At 39.3% G+C, this 25673-nt stretch overlaps 1 long non-coding RNA gene across 1 annotated transcript in view; it reads right to left on the bottom strand.

Annotated features, from left to right (window-relative positions):
* Nucleotides 1–1395: 1395 nt before the first annotated feature.
* Nucleotides 1396–25673, bottom strand: part of LOC309615218 — a 242945-nt gene continuing 218667 nt past the window's right edge. The window contains exon 2 of the long non-coding RNA XR_014236641.1: nt 1396–6316. This is a non-coding gene — a long non-coding RNA (uncharacterized lncRNA). The remainder of the gene's footprint in view (nt 6317–25673) is intronic.

The following is a 25673-nucleotide window of genomic DNA, read 5'->3' as shown; positions in this document are numbered from 1 at the left end:
CTATAGAGCCATCACCAGATTCTTTTGCTTTCCGTAGTCTGTTTTTGTCATAACAAATTTGTTTCTTTTATCAGTGCTATTGAAACTGAGCTTTATAAAACCTTCATCTCTAAAAAAACATTGTCCAAGGGGCAGCTCCAAAGATAGAAAAGTGTACTGGATGAATCCTATTCTGACCTAATATGGCATTTAAAACATGTGTTTGCATTGCTACATGTAATTTTTCAGCGGTTGTAGTTTTATAAGTTCTTTGAATGGGATAAAATACTAGTTAGTTAGTGCTCACAAGTCAACTTCCTCTGAATTGGTTTTCTGGCTTTTATCATATAGGAACAATATTCAATCGCAGAGATGATCCTTCGTGTTGATTCTTGTGTGTGTGAACATTTTGAAGGTCTATAGAATTTAAAGCTTCCTTCTTCCGGTCTATCAGGATGCCGCTAATACTTTATGCCAGCTCCACCTCCCTGTAGTCAACCAACTACTTGGTTAATTGGTAGTTTAAAACCTCACTCTAGATCTTACCTGTTTCTAAGCTATCTGGACACGGTTGTGTCTTCCAGTCTAGACTTCCTCCCAAGGTTTGTCTATAGTGCCTGCTGCCTCCTGGTGGGCTAGTATTGTTGCAGGGTGAACCCTTCATGCTTGACCCAGCCTGAAACATGTAACTGGGTATCATCCATGTATGTCTTAACCAGCAAGTGAATCAGAAGGGTGGCAGGTCTGGAAAGCAGTTGATATGTAGAAAGGCAGAAGAAAATTGTCATCTTTAACCAGATAACACTCTAGGAAAGACCTGAAGGGTAGTTTCAAATAATTAAAACTCTGTGATACGGAAGAAGGAGGCTTTAAATGCTATAGACCTTCTGGAGATAGAACAAAGACCAGTGGTTTAAAGCTAGAGACAGATTCAGGTTTAGCATAAAAAGAACTTTCTAACATTTAGTGAAATTAAATGAAAGGTTACAAACTGCGAAACTTATCCCTCGTTGTATATGTTATACAGAGGATATATGTTTATCTGTGCAGTGACTGAAAACAAGATTTGGGTGTCAGACAGAACTGAATTGAAGCCTTACTCCACTGCTTCCCTAGTGTGTGGCCTCCTAAATTTCATTGTCCACATCTTTTGAAGAGGGATAATGACAGGACCAACTTGACACTTGGGCCAGTCCTGCTGCCTTCACTCCTGAGAGCGCTCCCCAATAAACTTCCTGCACACTAATCTATATCCCAGTGTCTGTTTCCTGGGGAACCCTATTTAAATTATTAGTATTTTCATCTTCATCATCTGATTCTGGCAAATTGTCAGCACCTTCAGGGCACAGAATCAGCCTTATTCATCTTTATATTTCAAGAGCTGTGGTTATTCAATAAATCTTTCCATATCTTACCTTTGTGAGGGCTTCAGAATGAATCTTACCAAACAGCTTTCTTCCCTCCAACTGAGTGGTGGGTAACACATGTCCATAAAATGCCTTTTACCTCTTTTTTTCACCAAATGCTCTTCAGCATAACCTCCATGCTTAAGAACATGGATTCCCAAATACAAAGGTACCTATAGAAACAAAATGCCACTCCCTCTTATATTGTATATTTTTCAATTAATTACTAGTTTAAGTAAAATTAAGCAATTATTATAGTTCACATTAACCTTGTGTTGGCAGAATAGCTTAGTGATTAAAACAAGATTTGGGTGTCAGACAGACCTGAGTCGAAGCCTTACCCCACCACTTCCTTAGTGTGTGGCCTCCCTTAGTTTCATTGTCCATGTCTTTTCAGGAAGGATAATGATAATACCTACCTCTCTGGGCTGTGGGGAGAATCAAAGAAGAAAATGTGTGCAAAACACCAGACATATAGCAAATACTCAAAGCATGTCAGCTATTGTCTGTGATGTTATTTTATTAATATTTCAAGTTCATTTTATTATTCATTCTCTGTAAAGTTGTTTTCATACAGATCAAAATGCTTACTAATTTCCCTTGTAATTTCTTCTTTGACCTATGGGTTATTTAAAAATCTGTTGTTTAATTTGCAAATATTTGTGGATATCCACATTTCCTTCTGTTGTTGATTTCTGATTCCACCCCACTGTAGTCAGAGAACATACTTTGTATGATTTCAATCCTTTTAAATTTATTGACTTATTGTATGGCCTACTTCATTCTTTGTAAATTGATATAAGATATGTGAAATCTAAATATTGCTCCAGGTGCTTCCCTGGTGGCCTAGTGGTTAAGAATCCACCTGCCAATGCAGGGGACATGGGTTCGAGCCCTGGTCCGGGAAGATCCCACATGTCGCCGAGCAACGAAGCCTGTGAGCCACAACTACTGAGCCTGCGCGTCTGGAGCCTGCAACCCACAACTACTGAGCCCGTGTGCCACAACTACTGAAGCCTGCACACCTAGAGCCCATGCTTTGCAACAAGAGAAGACACCACAATGAGAAGCCCGCACACCGCAACAAAGAGTAGCCCCTGCTCGCTGCACCTAGAGAAAGCCTGTGCGCAGCAACGAAGACCCAATGCAGCCAAAAAATTAATTAATTAATTAAATCAAAAATAAGTAAATAAATAAATAACTATTGCTCCAAATCTCCTTTTCTGCATTATTCTCTTAAAAATGGACTTCTAGCCTAATATTACTGCATTTCCTTTAACAAAATTTTGATCTGCATGGTAGTAGTTTTAGAGTGTAATCAGTGAGTTTTTCTCCTTTCCCCCTCTGATCAGAATCATCTGGGTCAGCTCAGCTAGACTGCTGCCAGAGCCATCCTTCCCTGTCTTCACAAGACAGGGCACTGAATCCATTGCCTGGAGCTCATTGTTCTCACACTATAAGCCATGGTCTGAGAACAAATTCTGAAATTCAGTACCATCCGCATGTCCAGCTGGTCCACTTTCTTCCTTTCCAAAGCCATGACCTTATACGGGGATTGGAGACAAACACAGCACCTGTGCCCCAAGTCACTCAGCTCTTCTATTCAGGGCTGCAAATGTCCACAAGAAAGAAAGCAGAGGCTTTTCCTGGCAGTGTGTGTACTACTGCATGATGCAGCAGAAGCTAATCATGGTTCTTGGAAAGTTATGTTAAGAAATAAGAGCTAGTTTGGCATGGATGTATTTGCCTGTTTTGTTTTATTTTATATATTGTAAGATCCAAATTTCCACATGTATTCAATAAAAATGTCACTGCCTCAACAAATTTAAACCAGATGAAAATAAGTATTGAGCATATGGTTATTTAATGTTAGTAAATATCTGTTTCTATATATTTACAGGGGAAGATGGTCTGTTATGTGTACATTTTATATCTGTAACTTTTGTATTGACATATTTGCTTTTCAATGTGGAGTCGATAAAAATAAGTCTAGTGACAAAGAATCAAACACAGTAAATAAGTAAATAAAGGAGACATCATAGAAAATTGGTTCAAATCATTGCCTCTGAATATGGAAAGATCTGCATGCCAATTTACTTCTCTGAGCTTTAATTTTCCTCATCTGTAAAATATAGGTAATAATTGTACCTGCTCACCAGTCAGGGTTTTTGTTGCAAATTTAGGCAAAAAAGCAATATATTTGTAGGAGAGTTCATAAAATGCATGAGAAATATGTAGAATTGAGCTCAGAAATTGGGCTGGAGCCACGTTATGCTGGAGAAGGAACATGACTAAGTCCTCTGGGGGAGTAGTCTGGTCAGGGTGGCCCTTCAACCCTTTGCATGAGTTCTAGGATGAGTGGCTTTTTTGATCACGCACTCCAAACCTGGAGTTCCAGGCAGGAGAATCCAGATGGCTGAGGCTTGGTTGCATGGTCATGCCGAGATGTGTCAGGGAAAGTAAGTACCTGGTCTATTCAATTCATACAATATCCTCATGCATAGATAATGGGCAGCCAAACAAATGAACAAACAGGCAACCAAATAATGGGCAAATAGACCACACAGAATTTTTGTGGGTATTAATTACTATAATATATTGCAAAGTGCTTAACACAGTACCTGGTACATATTGGGTATTAGTTCTAATTGTTCTTTCTCTCTCTTGTTTTCTCTGAGAAGCAAAACCACCAGGAGTCATATATAATAAGGTTCCATACATTCAATAGAGAGGAAAGAAAACTACAAAGCCCCAAAACAACTGCACCTGTATTTTGTTAAAAAAACCCCCAACTATCTGAGTACACTTACACTGGGTATAATTGCTGCACTGAGAATATGTTTCCTTAAATAAGCGTTTAGTAATATAAAAGTTAAATTATCCAAGGATAATAAAGGTGTTTGACATTCTTAAGCAGGTAAAGAAAACACGTTTTCTCCCTCACTGACTTTTTTGGTTTATTTAAACTAGAACCTGAGTGCTTAAGAACAGGAATAATAGAAACATCTGAGAGATTTGTGTTAAGACAGTGGATCCCACCTTCCCTTTTTTTTGCTATAAGGTGACTGGTTTGGGATACATTGTCTAGAAATTGCAGTGTTTCTTGGGGCAAGGTACATTCTTCAAGATTTGAAATGATGGGACTTCCCTGGTGGACCAGTGGTTAAGGCTCCACATTTCCAATGCAGAGGGCACGGGTTCGATCCCTGGTCGGGGAACTAAGATCCCACGTGCCACATGGTGCAGCCAAATAAAAAATAAATAAATAAATAAAAAATTTTAATGTCCAAATCAATGGCTTAAAACAAACGAACAAACAAAAACAAAACAACAACAAAAAGATTTGAATGTTATCCTAATAAAATATCTGTACAAAATATGCATCACAACATGGTTGACAATAGTAAAAATGGAAAGAATGTAAATGACCATCAACTGAACTTGTTTTCCACTAGAACAATGGAATACCATGCAACCAAAGTATCAGTTTTGCTCTATTTCCAAAAAATATTGCTCCTTCTAAGATTACCAATGTCCTCCATATTTATTATGTCCAAAGGCTAATTTTTTTTTTAGTACTTATCCTACTGTGGAAAGTCAGTGCCCTGGGTAACAGATTCTAAAATAAAGATTGCATGGAAGGAGGTCAATAAGGAGGATCAACAGCGGTGGAGGAGTGAAGGAAGCCAGACTGGGCAGAGGTAGAAGTTAGACTGTGATGCATTTGTGTTAACAAAGGCATCAGCCAGTCCTAAAGGGGAGCTCTGGAACTGACATGGCACTTCAGCATTGTCCTGGATTGGGTGAGAGGGGGCCTTTTTCCCCCCTGTTGTCCAGTCATCAAATGCTGGCCACCCTGGGAATAGAGTTCTTAGGTAAAGTGGTTCTCTCACAGTTGAAGGCAATTCTCAGGGAGGGGTCAGCTGAGAGCTGTTTGCTGCCCAAACTCTTAGAAGCTGGAGGAATGAGGGGTTCAGTCCTGGAAGGGGGATCTGGTGACTACTACCAGATCCTACCAAGTCATCTACTACCCCTAATTTGCTTGTTATGATCATGATTGGTCACTCCTTATTTGAAATACTCTTTCCTGGTTTCTGGGTTGCCACACCGTCTTTTTTTTTTTTTAACTTCTTTTTTTTTTTTATTTTATAAATTTACCTGTTTTTTGTTCTAATTTTTAATGAGCAGACATTACTCTTTTTTAAAAAAATTTATTGCATTTTAAAAATTTATTTATTTTATATATTTATTTTTTTGGCTGTGTTCGGTCTTCGTTTCTGTGCGAGGGCTTTCTCTAGTTGCGGCAAGTGGGGGCCACTCTTCATCTCAGTGTGTGGGCCTCTCACTATCGCGGCCTCTCTTGTTGTGGAGCACAGGCTCCAGACGTGCAGGCTCACTAGTTGTGGCACACGGGCTTAGTTGCTCCGCGGCATGTGGGATCTTCCCAGACCAGGGCTCGAACCCGTGTCCCCTGCATTGGCAGGCAGATTCTCAACCACTGCACCACCAGCGAAGCCCTTAACTTCTTTATTGGAGTATAACTGCTTTACAACGTTGTCTTAGTTTCTGCTGTATAACAAAGTGAATCAGCTATATGTATACATATATCCCCATATCCCCTCCCTCTTGTGTCTCCCTCCCACCCTCCCTATCCCACCCCTCTAGGTGGTCACAAAGCACCGAGCTGATCTCCCTGTGCTATGTGGCTGCTTCCCACTAGCTATCTATTTTACATTTGGTAGTGTATATATGTCCATGCCACTCTCTCACTTCGTCTCAGCTTACCCTTCCCTCTCTCCGTGTCCTCAAGTACATTCTCTACATCTGTGTCTTTATTCCTATCCTGCCCCTAGGTTCTTCAGAACTATTTTTTTTTTTTTTTAGATTCCATATATATATGTTAGCATACGGTATTATTTGTTTTTCCCTTTCTGACTTACTTCACTCTGTATGACAGATTCTAGGTCCATCCACCTCACCACAAATAATTCAATTGCCTTTCTTCTTATGGCTGAGTAATATCCCATTGTATACATGTGCCACATCTTCTTTATCCATTCATCTGTTGAGGAACACTTAGGTTGTTCCCATGTCCTGGCTATTGAAAATAATGCTGCAATGAACATTGTGGTACATGACTCTTTTTGAATTATGGTTTTCTCAGGGTATATGCCAAGTAGTGGGATTGCTGGGTCCTATGGTAGTTCTATTTTGAGTTTTTTAAGGAACCCCCATACGGTTTTCCATAGTGGCTGTATCAATTTACATTCCCACCAACAGTGCAAGAGGGTTCCCTCTATTCTACACCCTCTCCAGCATTGTTTGTCGATTTTTTGATGATGGCCATTCTGACTGGTGTGAAGTGATACCTCATTGTAGTTTTGATTTGCATTTCTCTAATGATTAATGATGTTGAGCATCCTTTCACGTGTTTGTTGGCAATCTGTATATCTTCTCTGGAGAAATGTCTATTTAGGTCTTCTGCCCATTTTTGGATTGGGTTGTTTGTTTTCTTGATATTGAGTTGCATGAGCTGTCTGTATATTTTGGAGATTAATCCTTTGTCAGTTGCTTCATTTGCAAATATTTTCTCCCATTCTGAGAGTTGTCTTTTCATCTTGTTTATGTTTTCCTTTGCTGTGCAAAAGCTTTTAAGTTTCATTAGGTCCCATTTGTTTATTTTTGCTTTTATTTCCATTTCTCTAGGAGGTGGGTCAAAAAGGATCTGGCTGTGATTTACGTCATAAGTTGTTCTGCCTATGTTTTCCTCTAAGGGTTTTAGAGTGTCTGGCCTTACATTTAGGTCTTTAATCCATTTTGAGTTTATTTTTGTGTACGGTGTTAGGGAGTGTTCTAACTTCATTGTTTTACATGTAGCTGTCCAGTTTTCCCAGCACCACTTATTGAAGAGGCTGTCTTTTCTCCATTGTATATTCTTGCCTCCTTTATCAAAGATAAAGTGACCACATGTGCATGGGTTTATCTCCGGGCTCTCTATCCTGTTCCATTGATCTATACTTCTGTTTTTGTGCCAGTACCGTACTGTCTTGATTACTGCAGCTTTGTATAGTCTGAAGTCCAGGAGCCTGATTCCTCCAGCTCCATTTTTCTTTCTCAAGATTGCTTTGGCTCTTTGGGGTCTTTTGTGTTTCCATAGAAACTGTGCAATGTTTTGTTCTAGTTCTGTGAAAAATGCCATTGGTAGTTTGATAGGGATTGCATTGAATCTGAAGGTTGCTTTGGGTAGTAGAGTCATTTTCACAACGTTGATTCTTCCAATCTAAGAACATGGTAAATCTCTCCATCTGTGTGTATAATCTTTAATTTCTTTCATCAGTGTCTTATAGTTTTCTGCATACCAGTCTTCTGTCTCCTTAGGTAGGTTTATTCCTAGATATTTTATTCTTTTTGTTGCAATGGTAAATGGGAGGGTTTCCTTAATTTCTCTTTCAGATTTTTCATCATTAGTGTATAGGAATGCAAGAGATTTCTGTGCATTAATTTTGTTTCCTGCTACTTTACAAAATTCATTGATTAGCTCTAGTAGTTTTCTGGTAGCATCTCTAGGATTCTCTATGTATAGCATTATGTCATCAGCAGTGACAGTTTTACTTCTTCTTTTCTGATTTGGATAACTTTTATTTCTTTTTCTTCTCTGAATTTTGTGGCTAAAACTTCCAAAACTATGTTGAATAATAGTGGTGAGAGTGGGCAACCTTATCTTTTTCCTGATCTTAGTGGAAATGGTTTCAATTTATCACCATTGAGAAGGATGTTGGCTGTGGGTTTGTCATATATGGCCTTTATTATGTTGAGGAAAGTTCCCTCTATGCCTACTTTCTGGAGGGTTTTTAACATAAATGGGTGTTGAATTTTGTCAAAAGCTTTCTTTGTATCTATTGAGATGATCATATGGTTTTTCTCCTTCAATTTGTTAATATTGTTTATCACATTGATTGATTTGCATATATCAAAGAATCCTTGCATTCCTGGAATAAACCCCACTTAATCACGGTGTATGATAGTTTTAATGTGCAGTTGGATTCTGTTTGCGAGTATTTTGTTGCAGATTTTTGCATCTATGTTCATCAGTAATATTGGCCTGTAGTTTTCTTTTTTTGTGACATCTTTGTCTGGTTTTGGTATCAGGGTGATGGTAGCCTCATAGAATGAGTTTGGGAGTGTTCCTCCGTCTGCTATATTTTAGAATAGTTTGAGAAGGATAGGTATTAGATCTTCTCTAAATGTTTCAAGGAATTCGCCTGTGAAGCCATCTGGTCCTGGGCTTTTGTTTGTTGGAAGATTTTTAATCACAGTTTCAATTTCAGTGCTTGTGATTGGTCTGTTTATATTTTCTATTTCTTCCTGGTTCAGTCTCAGAAGGTTGTGCTTTTCTAAGAATTTGTCCATTTCTTCCAGGTTGTCCAATTTATTGGCATATAGTTGCTTGTAGTAATCTCTCATGATCCTTTATATTTCTGCAGTGTCAGTTGTTACTTCTCCTTTTTCAATTCTAATTCTGTCGATTTGAGTCTTCTCCCTTTTTTTTCTTGTTGAGTCTGGCTAATGGTTTATCAACTTTGTTTATCTTCTCAAAGAACCAGCTTTTAGTTTTATTGATCTTTGCTATTGTTTCCTTCATTTCTTTTTCATTTATTTCTGATCTGATCTTTATGATTTCTTTCCTTTTGCTAACTTTGGGGGTATTGTTCTTCTTTCTCTAATTGCTTGAGGTGTAAGATTAGGTTGTTTATTTGAGATGTTTCTTGTGTCTTGAGGTAGGATTGTACTGCTATAAACTTCCCTCTTAGAACTGCTTTTTCTGCATCCCACAGGTTTTGGGCCATCATGTTTTCATTGTCATTTGTTTCTAGGTATTTTTTGATTTCCTCTTTGATTTCTTCAGTGATCTCTTAGTTATTTAGTAGTGTACTGTTTAGCCTCCATGTGTTTGTATTTTCTACAGATTTTTTTCCCCTATAATTGATATCTTGTCTCATAGTGTTGTGGTTGGAAAAGATACTTGATATGATTTCAATTTTATTAAATTTACCAAGGCTTGATTTGTGACCCAAGATATGATCTATCCTGGGGAATGTTCCATGAGCACTTGAGAAGGAAGTGTATTCTGTTGTTTTTGGATGGAATGTCCTATAAATATCAATTAAATCCATCCTGTTTAATGTGTCATTTAAAGCTTGTGTTTCCTTATTTATTTTCATTTTGGTTGATCTGTCCATTGGTGAATGTAGGGTGTTAAAAGTCCCCTACTATGATTGTTTTACTGTCAATTTCCCCTTTTATGACTGTTAGCATTTGCGTTATGTATTGAGGTGCCCCTATGTTGGGTGCATAAATATTTACAATTGTTATATCTTCTTCTTGGATTGATCCCTTGATCATTAGGTAGTGTCCTTCTTTGTCTCTTGTAATAGTCTTTATTTTGAAGTCTATTTTGTGTGATATGAGAATTGTTACTCCAACTTTCTTTTGATTTCCATTTGCATGGAATATCTTTTTCCATCCCCTCACTTTCAGTCTGTATGTGTCCCTAGGTCTGAAGTGGGTCTCTTGTAGACAGCATATATATGGGTCTTGGTTTTGTACTCATTCAGCCAGTCTATATCTTTTGGTTGGAGCATTTAATCCATTTACATTAAAGGTAATTATTGATATGTATGTTCCTCTTACCATTTTCTTAATTGTTTTGGCTTTGTTATTGTAGGTGTTTTCCTTCTCTTGTGTTTCCTGCCTAGAGAGGTTCCTGGAGCATTTGTTGTAAAGCTGCTTTGGTGGGGCTGCATTCTCTTAGCTTTTGCTTTTCGGTAAAAGTTTTAATTTCGCTGTCAAATCTCAGTGAGAGGGCTTCCCTGGTGGCACAGTGGTTAACAATCTGCCTGCCAATGTAGGGTATATGGGTGCGAGCCCTGGTCTTGGAAGATTCCACATGCCGCAGAGCAACTAAGCCTGTTCACCACAACTACTGAGCCTGTGCTCTAGAGCCTGTGAGCCACAACTACTGAGCCCGCACGCCAGAGCCCATGTTCCCCAAGAAGAGAAGCCACCGCAATGAGAAGCCTGTGCACCACAACGAAGAGTAGCCCCCGCTCAGTGTCCAGAGAAAGCCAGCTCACAGCAATGAAGACCCTATGCAGCCACAAAAAAAAAAAAAAAAAAAAAAAAAAAAAATCTGAATGAGATCCTTGCTGCATAGAGTAATCTTTTGTGTAGGTTTTCCCCTGTCATCACTTTAAATATGTCCTGCCACTCCCTTCTGGCTTGCAGAGTTTCTGCTGAAAGAGCTGCTGTTAACCTTATGGGCATTCCCTTGTATATTATTTGTTGCTCTTCCCTTGCTGCTTTCAACATTTTTTCTTTGTATTTAATTTTTGATAGTTTGATTAATATGTGTCTTGGCGTGTTTCTCCTTGGATTTATCCTGTATGGGACTCTCTGTGCTTCCTGGACTTGATTGAATATTTCCTTTCCCATATTAGGGAAGTTTTCAACTATAATCTCTTCAAATATTTTCTCATTCCCTTTCTTTTTCCTTTCTTCTTCTGGGACCCCTATAATTCGAATGTTGGTGTGTTTAATGTTGTCCCAGAGGTCTCTGAGACTGTCCTCAATTCTTTTCATTCTTTTTTCTTTATTCTGCTCTGTGGTAGTTATTTACACTATTTTATCTTCCAGGTCACTTATCCGTTCTTCTGCCTCAGTTTTTCTGCTACTGATTCATTCTAGAGAATTTTAAATTTCATTTATTGTGTTGTTCATGATTGTTTATTGCTCTTTAGTTCTTTTAGGTCCTTGTTAAACGTTTCTTGTATTTTCTCCGTTCTATTTCCAAGATTTTGGATCATCTTTACTATCATTTCTCTGAATTCTTTTTCAGGTAGCCTGCTTATTTCTTCTTTTGTTTGGTCTGGTGAGTTTTTACCTCTCTCCTTCATCTGCTGTGTATTTCTCTGTCTTCTCATTTTGCTTAACCTACTGCATTTGGGGTCTCCTTTTCACAGGCTGCGGGTTCATAGTTCCCATTGTTTTTAGTGTCTTCCCTCAGTGTGTAAGGTTGGTTCAGTAGGTTGTGTAGGCTTCCTGGTGGAGGAGACTAGTGCCTGTGTTCTGGTGGATGAGGATGGATCTTGTCTTTCTGGTGGCCAGGACAGTGCTGGTGGTGTGTTTTGGGGTGTCTGTGACCTTATTATGATTTTAGGCAGCTTCTCTGCTAATGGTGGCATTGTGTTCCTGTCTTTCTAGTTGTTTGGCATGGGGTGTCCACCACTGTATCTTGCTGCTCATTGAGTGGAGCTGGGTCTTAGCCTTGTGATGGTGATCTCTGGGAGAGCTTTCTCTGTTTGATATCATTTGGGACCGGGAAGTCTCTGGTGGACCAATGTCCTGAACTTGGCTCTCCTACCTCAGAGGCTCAGGCCTGACACCTGGCCTTACCACCAAGACCCTCTCAGCCACATGGCTCAGAAGAAAAAGGAGGAAAAAAAGAAAGAAAGAAAGCAAAATAAAATAAAGTTATTAAAATAAAAAAATATTATTAAAAATAAAAAAGTAATAAAAAAAGGAAAGAAAGAAAGAAGAGAGCAACCAAATGAAAAAACAAATCCACCAATGATAATAAGCACTAAAAACTATACTAAAAAATAAATAAATAAAACGGACAGACAGAACCCTAGGACAAATGGTAAAAGGAAAGTTATACAGACAAAATCACACAAAGAGGCATACACATACACACTCACAAAAATAGAAAAAGGAAAACAATATATATATTTTAAAAAAGGTGAAGAGAGCAACCAAATCAATAAACAAATCTACCAGTGATAATAAGCTCTAAATACTAAACTAAGGTAAACATAAAACCAGAAACAAATTAGTTGCAGAAAGCAAACCCCAAATCCACAGTTGCTCCCCAAATCCACCACCTCAATTTTGGGATGATTTGTTGTCTATTCAGGTATTCCACCGATGCAGGGTACATGAAGTTGATTGTGGAGATTTAATCTGCTGCTCTTGATGCTGTTGGGAGAGATTACCCTTTCTCTTCTTTGTTCACACAGCTCCTGGGGTTCAGCTTTGGATTTGGCCCTGCCTCTGTGTGTAGGTCACCTGAGGGCATCTGTTCTTCACTCAGACAGGATGGGGTTAAAGTAGCAGCTGATTAGGGGGCTCTGGCTCACTCAGGCCGGGGGTACAGAGGGGTACAGAATGTGGGGCGAGCCTGCAGTGGCAGAGGCCAGTGCGATGTTGCAACAGCCTCAGGTGTGCCATGTCTTCTCTCAGGGAAGTTGTCCCTGGATCACGGAGCCGTGGCAGTGGTGGGCTACACAGGCTCCCGGGAGGGGTGGTGTGGCTAGTGACCTGTGCTGGCACACAGGTTTCTTGGTGGCGGCAGCAGCAGCCTTAGCATTTCATGCTCGTCTCTGGTGTCCAGGCTGATAGCCGCAGCTCGCACCCGTCTCTGGATCTCGTTTAGGCGGTGCTCTGAATCCCTCTCCTTGTGCACCCGGAAACAATGTTCTCTTCTCTCTTAGGCAGGTGCAGACTTTTTCCCGGACTCCTTCCCAGCTAGCTGTGGCACACTAGCCCCCTTGAGGCTGTGTTCACGCAGCCAACCCCAGTCCTCTCCCTGGGATCTGACCTCTGAAGCTGGCGTCTCAGCTCCCAGCCCCCACCCGCCCCAGTGGGTGAGCAGACAAGCCTCTGTGGCTGGTGAGTGCTGGTCGGCACTGATCCTCTGTGCGGGAATCTCTCCATTTTGCCCACTGCACCCTGTTGCTGCGCTCTCCTCCATGGCTCTGAAGCTTCCCCCCCCCCCACCCCACCCCCGTCTCCACCAGTGAAGGGGCTTCCTAGTGTGTGGAAACTTTTCCTCCTTCACAGCTCCCTCCCAGAGGGGCAGGTCCCATCCCTGCTTTTCTGTCTCTTGTTTTTTCTTTTGCCCTACCCAGGTATGTTGGGAGTTTCTTGCCTTTTGGGAAGTCTGAGGTCTTCTGCCAGCGTTCAGTAGGTGTTCTGTAGGAGTTGTTCCACATGTAGATGTATTTTTGATATAATTGTGGGGAGGAAGGTGATCTCTACGTCTTGCTCCTCCTCCATCTTGAAGGTCCCCCCGCCACACCTTTTTTGTTTTTCTTTCTTCCGTCCTCTCTGAGGGTCTTCCTTCTAGACTTGAATTTCATAGAGATTTCCCTGGACCTTTATTTCTCCTTACTCAACATGAGCGAATTCTACCTCATGCCTTCAAATATTATCTGATGACTTCTAAATGTATAATTGTAACTCATTTGTCTCAACTACTGGGCATATGATGTCTCACAGGCATATCAACATTTTATTAAACTGAACCCATATCTTTAGTATTGATCTTTACCCTATGTTCTCTTAGTTGTTTATGCTAGAATCCAGGAAGTCAACCTTAGCTTCTTCCTCTGCATTATACCTTCATTCAAAAATGACCTAATTTTTGCAAATTTGTCCAACAAAATTCACCTCATAATTATGTTGTTATTTTTTTTCTATTTTATCTTTTATCTGAACTGCTGCAGTAGCCGCTTCACTGCCCTCCTAGTATACATCTTTGTTTCTGTCAGATCATTCTTTATACAGTAGCTAGAATGATCATTCAAGAATGCAGAATATTATTATGTCACTCACCTATTTCAAACCCTGGACCAACTCCCCTGTGCGTGAAAATTATTACTGTGACCAAAAAAGTCTTTTGTGGATACTCTGGATTTTTGTGTGTTTCTCAAATATGGTTTTCATATGCTGTTCCCACTGCCTGGAATACACTACTCCCAGATTTTCTTATCACCTGACAATTATTCTTTAACTTTCAGCGTATAATCAATATATTACTTTTTCAGGGAAACTTCTTCAAACTTCCCTGGCTAAATTAGCTTTCCCTGCTAAAGGCATTTACCCTTTCTCTCTCAGGTGCTTTATTAGGATCTTAAATAAAGTATAAATTTTATTTCCTCTCTCCCACATTAGACTATTAATTTCATGAGAAATAAGACTATGATTTTTGGTCTACCACTAGGCTGTCAATGTCTAGAAAGTATCTCAAACATAGCAGTCCTTCAATATATTTCAGTTGAACATTTTATCAAATATACACACCTACATATATATTACACATCCATACCCATATTGTCTTAGTCTGTTCAGGCTGCTACAACAAAAATACCATAGATTAGGTGGCTTAACTAACAAACATTTATGGTTATGGAGGCTGGAAATTTCAAGATAAAAGTGCCAGGAGATTTGAGTCTGGGGACAACTAATTTTTTGCATGTTTGTGCTCATTTCTTTTAGGTTTTAGGAAAGACCATATTTAGGTATGATTCCAAGTCTATTTCCTGATGTTTCTGAAAATCAATACATTTGAACAATAATTCAGAATCATGGATTTTGTAATTTTCCCAGGAATCCTGGGTACCACCAAGCATGTAGTAGATGCTCAGTAGGTGCCTATTGATCAAGTAAGTGACAGAGTAAAGATAATTGTAAGCCAAGTGTGATGGTTAATTTTATGAGTCAACTTGGCTAGGCCACGATACCAAGATATTTGGTCAGAAACCAGTCTAGATGTAGCTGTGAAGGATTTTTTTTTTTTAAAGAAATTAACATTTAAGTAAAGCAGATTGCAGATTACTCTCCATAATGTGGGCAGGCCTCATCCTTAGAAAAAAGACTGAGGTCCCCTGAGTAAGGGGGAGATTCTGCCTCTAGACCACCTTTGGGTCTGAGCTGCAATATCACCTCTTCCCTGGTGTCCAGTCTGCCAGTCTGCCCTGTATATTTCAGGCTTGCCAGCTCTAAAAATTGCATGAGCCAATCCCTTAAAATAAATCTCTCTCTGTATATTTACATATCCTATCAGTTCTGTTTCTCTGGAGAACACTGACTAATATGCCATGTGGTCCCTATTTTGTGATCTGGAACTTGAGTATATGAATTACTGATATAAGTTTGAATTTGAGATGCCCTTTCATTTCATCTCACCACCACTTATACTAAATTATGTTCCAAAGTGTGATTTTTTCCCCTTACATTAACATATCAACTCTCTACTTCAGTGGAATTTGGTTAAACAGGTGAATTAAATGAAAAAAGTGTGACTAAATCTTACTTTCCAGAACGCAAAATAAATTACCCTCCTAATTGGAAAACTTAAATGAAAATCTTAAAAGTTCCAGGCTCTGGGATAAGTGTTTACAGTCACCATATGACCAAGGGCAGCTAGGGAGTGTCTAATGATCTATTTTATATTCTCTGAGGCTGAATCTGCCATGGAAAGCACGAGGCTAACAGGAGACCTTCCTTGTAAATGGGCAGGAATTCCGACGTAATGAACTGTGCTCCCAGTGTGGGCACCATAAACTTCGTAATGAATAACACTCTTTGAACGCCTGGACAAGAAAGATGTCTCACTCCAGGAGGGATGTTTTCCTTTCTGTAACCAAACTGAGCTTAGCTGATATTTGAAGCCTGACTTCACACTCTTTGGAGCTCCTCTTTGATCCAATACAGTTTAGTCAAATTGACTCTGATATGTTTGCAGATTGGAGTGGGGGTTAGGAAAATGTGGGAGTGGGAGTGTGAACCCATATGTTTCTCTTCAGCTGGAAATTTGCCAACATTTTTCTCTAAGGAAATAAGATTCCCTTTCCAGTTTTGACTGATCGATGGTAAGAAGAGATTTGGATATAGCTTTTGGCTCCACATGGATTGGGGAGAGTCCCAAAGAAGAGCCACAAAGGTGGGTTATGGTTTGACAAGTGAAATGTAGACGGGGAGACGAAAGAAACGTCAGCCTGGAGGAGAGAACATAGCAAACAATTGACTAATGGTCCTCAAGTATGGAAGAAGAGGGTTGATTACTTCTCCAGACATACAAAGGATAAAATGAGAAAAGCACGAAGCTGTAGCTTGTTATGTTAATGCTGAACCTGCAAAGAAAATTCATGTCAGTTTATTGAATTAAAAAATAATTATCGGGCTTCCCTGGTGGCGCAGTGGTTGAGAATCCGCCTGCCAATGCAGGGGACACAGGTTCGAGCCCTGGTCTGGGAAGATCCCACATGCCACGGAGCAACTGGGCCCATGAGCCACAACTACTGAGCCTGCGCGTCTGGAGCCCGTGCTCCGCAACAACGGAGGCTGGGACAGTGAGAGGCCCGCGCACCGCGATGAAGAGTGGCCCCCGCTCGCCGCAACTGGAGAAAGCCCTCGCACAGAAACGAAGACCCAACACAGCCAAAAATAAAAAAAAAAAAAGAAATATAAATAAATTAAAAATAATAATAATAATTATCAATGGAAATCATGAAATGGTTTCCAGGGTCTTGATAATGTAGCAGTTGTCCACCTTTCTTTCCTCTTTTAGATGTTTTAGAAGTCTTATATTAAAGAAATGTAAACTTTTTACTCTATGAATATTTGTTGTTTGTGGTTTACATTATTATTCAGCAATCATTTACCCCTCTCCCACCATCTACGCCCCACAGCTCCATGGGAAGAGTTTGCCCACACATTGATTTTGGGCTTGGCTCTTCACTGCTTTGGAGAATAAAATGTTGGTAAAAATAAAAGGTACTAGTTCTGAGTCTAGGCTTTAACAGACATCACATATTTCCACTTACCCATCTGGCAGCTTCTGACCTTCACATGAGAAAAACATGCCCTAGGTAGCTGTGCCTCTGTAACCTGGACCCAAACTGAGAGAGTATACAGACCCAACTGAGCCCCAGTCTGAAGCACAGGTGTCCTAGGTACACTGTAGGCCCATGGGTGAGACATCAAGGCTCACTGTGTGTGCCACTGAAATTTTGGAGTTGTTTGAATGGGTCCAGTGCTTATTCATTCAGTAAGCCTTTTTTTTTTTAACATCTTTATTGGAGTATAAATGCTTTACATTGTTGTGTTAGTTTCTGCTGTATAACAAAGTGAATCAGCTATACCTATACTTTTATCAACATATCCCCTCCCACTTGCATCTCCTTCTCATACTCCCTATCCCACCCCTCTACGTGGTCACAAAGCTCCGAGCTGATCTCCCTGTGCTATGCAGCTGCTTCCCACTACCTATCTATTTTACATTTGGTAGAGTATATATGTCCATGCCACTCTTTCACTTTGTCCCAGCCTACCCTTCCCCCTCCACGTGTCCTTAAGTCCATTCTCTACGTCTGCATCTTTATTCCTGTCCTGCCCCTAACTTCTTCAGAACCATTTTTTTTTTTTATTACATATCTTTGTGTTAGCATACGGTATTTGTTTTTCTCTTTCTGACTTACTTCACTCTGTATAACAGAATCTAGGTCCATCCATCTCACTACAAATAACTCAATTTCGTTTCTTTTTATGGCTGAGTAATATTCCATTGTATATATGTGCCACATCTTCTTTAACCATTCATCTGTAGATGGACACCTAGGTTGCTTCCATGTCCTGGCTATTGTAAATAGTGCTGCAATGAACATTGTGGTACATGACTCTTTTTGAGTTATGGTTTTCTCAGGGTATATGCCCAGTAGTGGGATTGCTGGGTCATATGGTAGTTCTACTTTGAGTTTTTTAAGGAACCTCCATACTGCTCTCCATAGTGGCTGTAGCAATTTACATTCCCACCAGCAGTGTAGGAGGGTTTCCGTTTCTCCACACTCTCCAGCATTTATTGTTTGTAGATATTTTGATGATGGCCATTCTGACCGGTGTGAGGCGATATCTCATTGCAGTTTTGATTTGCATTTCTCTAATGATTAGCGATGTTGAGCATCCTTTCGTGTGTTTGTTGGCAATCTGTATATCTTCTTTGGAGAAATGTCTATTTAGGTCTTCTGCTCATTTTTGGATTGGATTGTTTGTTTTTTTGATATTGAACTGCATGAACTGCTTATATATTTTGGAGATTAATCCTTTGTCAGTTGCTTCATTTGCAAATATTTTCACTCAGTCTGAGAGTTGTCTTTTCATCTTCTTTATGGTTTCCTTTGCTGTGCAAAAGCTTTTAAGTTTCATTAGGTCCCATTTATTTTTGTTTTTATTTCCATTTCTCTAGGAGGTGGATCAAAAAGGATCTTGCTGTGATTTATGTCATAGAGTGTTCTGCCTGTGTTTTCCTCTAAGATTTTTATAGTGTCTGGCCTTACATTTAGGTCTTTAATCCATTTTGAGTTTATTTTTGTGTATGGTGTTAGGGAGTGTTCTAATTTCATTCTTTTACATGTAGCTGTCCAGTTTTCCCAGACCACTTATTGAAGAGGCTGTCTTATCTCCATTGTATATTCTTGCCTCCTTTATCAAAAATAAGGTGACCATATGTGCATGGGTTTATCTCTGGGCTTTCTATCCTGTTCCATTGATCCATATTTCTATATTTGTGCCAGTACCATATTTTCTTCATTACTGTAGCTTTGTAGTATAGTCTGAAGTCAGGGGGCCTGATTCCTCCAGCTCCGTTTTTCTTTCTCAAGATTGCTTTTGCTATTCGGGGTCTTTTGTGTTTCCATACAAATTGTGCAATGTTTTGTTCTAGTTTTGTGAAAAATGCCACTGGTAGTTTGATAGGGTTTACATTGAATCTGTAGATTGCTTTGGGTAGTATAGTCATTTTCACAATGTTGATTCTTCCAAGCTAAGAACATGGTATATCTCTCCATCTGTTTGTATAATCTTTAATTTCTTTCATCAGTGTCTTATAGTTATCTGCATACAGGTCTTCTGTCTCCTTAGGTAGGTTTATTCCTAGGTATTTTATTCTTTTTGTTGCAGTGGTAAATGGGAGTGCTTCCTTAATTTCTCTTTCAGATTTTTCGTCATTAGTGTATAGGAATGCAAGAGATTTCCGTGCATTAATTTTGTTTCCTGCTACTTTACCAAATTCATTGATTAGCTCTAGTAGTTTTCTGGTAACATCTTTAGGATTCTCTATGTATAGCATCATGTCATCTGCAAACAGTGACAGTTCTACTTCTTCTTTTCTGAATTGGGGTCCTTTAATTTCTTTTTCTCCTCTGATTGCTGTGGCTAAAACTTCCAAAACTATGTTGAAGAATAGTGGTGAGAGTGGACAACCTTGTCTTACTCCTGATCTTAGTGGAAATGGTTTCAATTTTCACCATTGAGAAGGATGTTGGCTGTGGGTTTGTCATATATGGCCTTTATTATGTTGAGGTAAATTTCCCTCTATGTGTACTTTATGGAGGGTTTTTATCATAAATGGGTGCTGAACTTTGTCAAAAGCTTATTCTGCATCTATTGAGTAGATCATATGGTTTTTCTCCTTCAATTTGTTAATATGGTATATCACATTGATTGATATGTGTATATTGAAGAATCCTTGCATTCCTGGGATAAACCCCACTTGATCATGGTGTATGATCCTTTTAATGTGCTATTGGATTCTGTTTGCTAGTATTTTGTTGAGGATTTTTGCATCTATGTTCATCAGTGATATTGGTCTGTAGTTTTCTTTCTTTGTGACATCTTTGTCTGGTTTTAGTATCAGGGTGATGGTGGCCTCACAGAATGAGTTTGGGAGTACTCCTCCGTCTGCTATATTTTGGAAGAGTTTGAGAAGGCTAGGTGTTAGTTCTTCTCTAAATGTTTCATAGAATTGGCCTGTGAAGCTATCTGGTCCTGGGCTTTTGTTTGTTGGAAGATTTTTAATCACAGTTTCAATTTCAGTGCTTGTGATTGGCCTGTTTATATTTTCTACTTCTTCCTGGTTCAGTCTCAGAAGGTTGTACTTTTCTAAGAATTTGTCCCTTTCTTCCAGGTTGTCCAATTTATTGGCATATAGTTGCTTGTAGTAATCTCTCATGATCCTTTGTATTTCTGCAGTGTCAGTTGTTATTTCTCCTTTTTCAATTCTAATTCAGTCGATTTGAGTCTTCTCCCTTTTTTTTCTTGTTGAGTCTGGCTAATGGTTTATCAATTTTGTTTATCTTCTCAAAGAACCAGCTTTTAGTTTTATTGATCTTTGCTATTGTTTCCTTCATTTCTTTTTCATTTATTTCTGATCTGATCTTTATGATTTCTTTCCTTCTGGTAATTTTGGGTTTTTTTTTGTTGTTGTTCTTCTGTCTCTAATTGCTTGAGGTGTAAGGTTAGGTTGTTTATTTGAGATATTTCTTGTGTCTTTAGGTAGGATTGTATTGCTATAAACTTCCCTCTTAGAACTGCTTTTGCTGCGTCCCATAGGTTTTGGGTCGTCGTGTTTTCATTGTCATTTGTTTCTAGGTATGTTTTGATTTCCTCTTTTATTTCTTCAGTGATGTCTTGGTTATTTAGTTATGTATTGTTTAGCCTCCATGTGTTTGTGTTTTTTACAGATTTTTTCCTGTAATTGATATCTAATCTCACAGCGTGTGGTCGGAAACGGTACTTGATACAATTTCAATTTTCTTAAATTTTCCAAGGCTTGATTTGTGACCCAAGATGTCATCTATCCTGGAAAATGTTCCATGAGCACTTGAGAAGGAAGTGTATTTTGTTGTTTTTGGATGGAATGTCCTATAAATATCAATCAAATCCATCATGTTTAATGCGTCGTTTAAAGCTTGTGTTTCCTTATTTATTTTCATTTTGGTTTATTTGTCCATTGTTGAAAGTGGGGTGTTAAAAGTCCCCTACTGTTATTGTGTTACTGTCAATTTCCCCTTTTATGGCTGTTAGCATTTGCCTTATGTATTAAGGTGCTCCTATGTTGGGTGCATAAATATTTACAATTGTTATATCTTCTTCTTGGATTGATCCCTTGATCATTAGGTAGTGTCCTTCTTTGTCTCTTGTAATAGTCTTTATTTTAAAGTCTATTTTGTCTGATATGAGAATTGTTACTCCAACTTTCTTTTGATTTCCATTTGTATGGAATATCTTTTTCCACCCCCTCACTTTCAGTCTGTATGTGTCCCTAGGTCTGAAGTGGGATTCTTGTAGACAGCATATATGTGAGTCTTGTTTTTGTATCCATTCAGCCAGTCTATGTCTTTTGGCTGGAGCACTTAATCCATTTACATTTAAGGTAGTTATCGATATGTATGTTCCTATTATCATTTTCTTAATTGTTTTGGGTTTGTTATTGTAGGTGTTTTCCTTCTCTTGTGTTTCCTGCCTAGAGAAGTCCCTTTAGCATTTGTTCTAAAGCTGCTTTGGTGGGGCTGTATTCTCTTAGCTTTTGCTTGTATGTAAAGGTTTTAATTTCTCTGTCGAATCTGAATGAGATCCTTGCTAGGTAGAGTAATCTTGGTTGTAGGTTTTCCCTTTCATCACTTTAAATATGTCATGCCACTCCCTTCTGGCTTGTAGAGTTTCTGCTGAAAGAGCAGCTGTTAACCTTATGGGGATTCCCTTGTATGTTATTTGTTGCTTTTCCCTTGCTGCTTTCAATATTTTTTCTTTGTATTTAATTTTTGATAGTTTGATTAGTATGGGTCTTGGCATGTTTCTCCTTGGATTTATCCTGTATGGGACTCTCTTTGCCTCCTGGACTTGATTGACTGTTTCCTTTCCCATATTAGGGAAGATTTCAACTGTAATCGTTTCAAATATTTTCTCAGTCCCTTTTTTTTTCTCTTCTTCTTCTGGGACCCCTTTAATTCGAATGTTGGTGCATTTAATGTTGTCCCAGAGGTCTCTGAGACTGTCCTCAGTTCTTTTCATTCTTTTTTCTTTATTCTGCTCTGCAGTAGTTATTTCCACTATTTTATCTTCCAGGTCACTTATCCATTGTTCTGCCTCAGTTATTCTGCTATTGATTCCTTCTAGACAATTTTTAATTTTATTTATTGTGTTGCTCATCATTGTTTGTGTGCTCTTTAGTTCTTCTAGGTCCTTGTTAAAGATTTCTTTTATTTTCTCCATTCTTCTTCTAAGATTTTGGATCATCCTTACTATCATTACTCTGAATTCTTTTTCAGGTAGCCTGCTTATTTCCTCTTCTTTTGTTTGGTCTGGTGGGTTTTTACCTTGCTCCTTCATCTGCTGTGTATTTCTCTGTCTTCTCATTTTGCTTAACTTACTGCGTTTGGGGTCTCCTTTTCGCAGGCTGCAGGTTTGTAGTTCCCATTGTTTTTGGTGTCTGCCCCCAGTGGCTAAGGTTGGTTTAGTGGGTTGTGTAGGCTTCCTGATGGAGGGGACTGGTGCCTGTGTTCTGGTGGATAAGGCTGGATCTTGTCTTTCTTGTGAGCAGGACTGCATCCAGTGGTGTGTTTTGGGGTGTCTGTGAACTTATTATGATTTTAGGCAGCCTCTCTGCTAATGCGTGTGTTTTTTTTCCTATCTTGTTAGTTGTTTGGTATGGGGTGTGCAGCACTGGAGCTTGCTGGTTGTTGAGTGGAGGTGGGTCTTAGCATTGAGACGGAGATCTCTCGGAGAGCTCTTGCTGATTGATATTACATGGGGCCGGGAGGTCTCTGGTGGTCCAATGTCCTGAACTCTGCTCTCCTCTCAGAGGCTCAGGCCTGACACCCGGCCAGAGCACCAAGACCCTCTCAGCCACACGGCTTTTGGGAAGTCTGAGGTCTTCTGCCAGCATTCAGTATGTGTTCAGTAGGAGTTGTTCCACATGTAGATGTATTTTTGATGTATTTGTGGGGAGGAAGGTGATCTCCACGTCTTACTCCTCCACCATCTTGAATGTCCTCTCTGGAAATCTACTTCTGACTGGGGAGTTTGTACTCATTTGTTGCTCGGTGCTGCTTAATTACCGGAGAGTTTCTATTGAGGATTTTTAGCCCTCTTTGAGTCCAGACCTTTCTGGCCATGTCTTACTCATCTAGCACTGGGGCCTTCCTGAACCAGTTCTGTTTTGCACAACAGGCAGCAAGCCAAACGCTGAGTTGCTGAGGTTTGGCCAGGCAGCCAAGCGAGGAGACTGGTGAACACGCCTCACACCCACCTCCCCAAAGCTAGGGTTGGCAGATTGGGGATAACAAATGAAGAAGCAGGCTGGTCTGAGGCATGGGGAGCATGGCCTTTTTTTCTTTTTTGGCTGTGCTGCAGGGTTTGTGGGATCTTAGTTCTCTGACCAGGGACTGAACCTGGGCCCCGGCAAGTCCTAACCACTGGACCGCCAGGGAATTCCCTCATTCAGTAAGTAAGTCTTTATCGGGTATTTACTATGTAATAAGTTCTGTGCTAGATCCAGGAGATACAAAAGACCCAGTCTTCAAAGAGTCTTTAGGCTGCTGGAGGAGACAGATAGATACACAGTGAGCTGGGTTCATATAAGGCACCATGATTAGTGCTATAAGGGCTAAAATTATAGTGCCATGTGGTTGGGAAGCTGAAGAGATAATGCCCAGCTTGGAGGGGGTAAAAGTATATCAGGAATGATAAAGAGGGATTTTTGAATATATTAATTGGAGACATCACTTGTGTAAGTTTTATTGATCTGTGCTTTCACGTGTGTGTACCCATGTGAGATACTTGCATCCCACACTGGGGATATGTACCTGGGGTCAGGCATGAAGCAGCTGTTATAGAATGAGGATCATACATAAGTATGCACAGCATAAGTTTCAGAACAATTTCAAAATGCCGCAAAATGCCTATTTATCAATTTCATCTGTATTCATATAAATATAAGAACCATATTACACAAACTGGGATTTATAGTTCTCAAATGATAAATATTCAAACTAAGTTGTTGAGTCTTTTCTGGAGCAAAAGTAGTCAACTCCTAGGAGGCTATTCCTTGTGTAAAACATCAAACTTCTCATCCAGTACTAGTACTTTTGGAGTCATTATCAAGGAAATCATATTTATACCTATAACAAGGAAATCGAAAAAAATGTCAGGAGAAAAAGCTTTGAAATGAGAATTTGATTTCTGACATCTTCCTATGTGCTTTAGCTTTCAGTTTAGTTTTTGATTAAAGGAGGAGGTCAAGGCTTTAAAAGATTATGTATTTATTTACATTCAAATACAAAGTCACATCCTCTCACATTGAGAGCACAGGCTGTGAACTTAGGCTGCCTGGGGTTTGGATTCCGTGTTCGATTTTTACCAGAAGTGTGACTTTGGGAAGTTCTAACATCTCTAAGCCTCAGATTCTCTTCCTGTAAAATGGAGGCGATAATGATAATGCCCTGTAAGTTGTTGAGAGAATGCGTATAAAGTGCTCGGCACCGTGCCTGGAATGTGCAAAGATCTCAAGAAATGCTAGTTGCTATTATGACTGTCGTTGTTATGAAAGTAACTAATTTCCTCCAGCAGAGCAAGCTCAACATTTAAAAGGTAGTAGTATTTATTATTTATGAAGCATTTGTGAGTGGGGATATATGAGTATAAAACCCTGCAACCTTCCCGTATACATCCATAATTTGGATTATTTTGACTTCAAGTGGCTGGGGACAAACTCTGAGCTCACGTGAATTTTCTAGACTTTAGAAAGTAGTATCAGTCTTGGAACAACAGACAGCGGAGAGAACCACATTCTCTGCCTTTAACCTCTGTCTTTAACGGATGCTAATATAAAACATCAATCATCTGAACCATCTTGGATGTGTACTACAGCTCAAGTCTCTCCTCCTCAATGATTTTCTTTTAAACTAAATCTGTAAGAAGTATTTGGGTAAATAACCTTTTTCCCTTTTTTTTTTTTGTTGTAAATTTCCACATGTCAAACATAGAGGAGTATAGCCAAACTATTTTTTTCCACATTACTCATTTTAACCAGGAGCACTCAGAAAAGTTTGGGAATAACTTTCAGAGAAACATTTTAAATTGTTTTTAATTTATCTAAAAACAGGCTAAAAAGTTTAATTAACAGCCTCCAAGTAATAGTTGTACCATTTTTCCTCTGCTATCAGCCTTCACTTTTATTTACGATGGGTGTCCCCATGTCTCTTTTACACCAAAGTCCACTATCACTAATATTTCTGTGATATGTGAATAAACCTAAATGTAAAGTTAGCACTTGCAATCAATGCAAATTAATGACTTTAAAAAAAAATTTCAATCAGGAAAAGCAGCTTTGTAGTTGAAAATCCCATGCTGGCCCTAGAGTGGGAGTTTTTCCAGCCTCTGCTTAAATCCAAAAAAATACTGCAATCTTCTGGCACAGGCCCACTGTAATGCTTTAAAAACAATTTAGCAACTGTCATTGCTGTAATTACAGTAACTAATTACCATCCTTAGCAAACAAATAGCTTAACATAATACGCAAGCCGAATCAATTTTGAAGAAATGCAAATTCCAAAAGCGAAAAAGGGCATTTTGGCAAACCTGAAAGAGAAGCAGGAAAATAATACACTTTGT

This window comes from Balaenoptera borealis, assembly GCF_965194805.1.
Source record: "Balaenoptera borealis genome assembly, chromosome: 17".
In the NCBI taxonomy this organism is placed as follows: domain Eukaryota; kingdom Metazoa; phylum Chordata; class Mammalia; order Artiodactyla; family Balaenopteridae; genus Balaenoptera; species Balaenoptera borealis.
The sequence above is the reverse complement of the archived record's forward strand: the minus strand, read 5'-3'. Positions and strand labels throughout refer to the sequence as shown.